Source organism: Austrofundulus limnaeus, unplaced genomic scaffold (genome assembly GCF_001266775.1).
Source record: "Austrofundulus limnaeus strain Quisiro unplaced genomic scaffold, Austrofundulus_limnaeus-1.0 Scaffold1260, whole genome shotgun sequence".
NCBI lineage: Eukaryota > Metazoa > Chordata > Actinopteri > Cyprinodontiformes > Rivulidae > Austrofundulus > Austrofundulus limnaeus.
Window position 1 is genome coordinate 82162 of NW_013953662.1, and position 1748 is coordinate 83909.

The 1748-nt window shown below is 47.8% G+C and overlaps 1 long non-coding RNA gene across 1 annotated transcript in view; it reads left to right on the top strand.

The window, feature by feature from the left end:
- Positions 1-1748, top strand: part of LOC106534756 (uncharacterized) — a 15731-nt gene that overhangs the window by 7634 nt on the left and 6349 nt on the right. The window contains exon 2 of the long non-coding RNA XR_001312379.1: positions 997-1274. This is a non-coding gene — a long non-coding RNA (uncharacterized LOC106534756). The remainder of the gene's footprint in view (positions 1-996; positions 1275-1748) is intronic.

The following is a 1748-nucleotide window of genomic DNA, read 5'->3' on the forward strand; positions in this document are numbered from 1 at the left end:
CACACACACACACACACACACACACACACACACACACACACACACACACACCCTGATGTGTACCCCCCTTCCCCCCATCTGGGTGTAAATAATGATATTGTGTTGGTGAATGGTGCTCTGTGTCTTGGTGATAAGCCCAATATAGTTATAGCAACGAGGGGGGTCTATCCTCCGTCTGTGTCATGGCTTAACAACGCACGTGTGTGTGTCTGTATGGGGGTGTGTGTCTGTGTGGGGGTGTGTGTCTGTGTGGGGGTGTGTGTCTGTGTGTGAGGGAGTCACTCTCAGTTATTAATGCCCGAGCCTTCACCATCTCCCCCCACCACCACCTCGTTCTGTAAAAAACGGTCTTTGTTCTCCTCCTGGTCTCTCAGCGTCTGATGATATATCTCTATTGTTCCCTCCTCTTCCTCTGCTCGTCCTCATCGTTAATTATGCACACGGCTTCATCTGCATGTTGCTCCTCATGATGGTCAGAGCCAAAGGATCTGGTCTGGTGATGTTACACGCACTTCAGGCAGGCAATTCTGAAAATAAAAAGGAAACTTTTCAAGAAAAATACATTCTGTTTTGGAAAATAACTAAAAACTGAAGGAGACTTCACCAAATTGTATAGTCCCTACATGTCCCACCAATCCCTACATGTCCCACCAGTCCCTACATGTCCCACCAGTCCCTACATGTCCCACCAATCCCTACATGTCCCACCAGTCCCTACATGTCCCACCTGTCCCTACGTGTCCCACCTGTCCCTACGTGTCCCACCTGTCCCTACGTGTCCCACCTGTCCCTACATGTCCCACCAGTCCCTACATGTCCCACCTGTCCCTACATGTACCTACATTGGCCCACAACTAGGTTGAAGTGAGCAGAACCACCTTCCTGATCCACATTTAGAGCTTGGACAAAGAACCGGAGCAGAGAGACTAAGGACACGAGGAGGTCGGGGTCATATTTCTGACATCTCTGGTGTCCGGTCTGTCTTTGCTGACACAGTTCTGCAGGCCTGGGGGGAGCAGAAAGTGACCATGCTGAGGTGACAGCTGGGGACCAGTGAAGAAACCTGAAGTGTTGACCTCGGAGTCACGCCTTGGTTTTCATGAGACACTGCCGGCACCGCTGACACAYGACCAGGAGAGGAAGAGCCCTGTTGGACCAAACAACTGAAAGACAAACAGGAACCCTCCAAGTCCTTCGACAGTTCTGAAGTTCAGTTTCTCATCCAGAAGGACCTAATGAGATAAAGTCAGGAGGTGCTTCAAATCTCATGTGAGGTAAAACTRTCTGAAGTAAACTCCTTGAAGTAAAACCCCTCAAGGTAAAACCATACAGAGTACACCACTTCATGTAGAACCCCTCCAGGTAAAACTGTCTGAGGTAAAACCATCCAAAGTAATCCCTTTGAGGAAAAACTATCCAAAGTAAACCCATCGAGGTAAAACCATCTAAGGTAAAACTATCAGAAGTAAACCATTTAAGTAAAACCATCCAAAGTAACCCCCTCGAGATAGAAGACAGGTCTGTCTGGATGAACCTCTCACGACGGCATGTCTCCCAATCATTTCTACTGTTTTACAGATGGATCCCTTCTGATGGGGTCAGTAGGTACAGGGCTGATGATTTTACACAACCATAATAAGAGAGAGCATAAATACCCACTAGGTTGTTTTACAACTGTATCTGAAGCTGAGATATCTGCAGTCCACCAGTGTGTGGCATCTCTCATCATCATCATCATCATCATCATC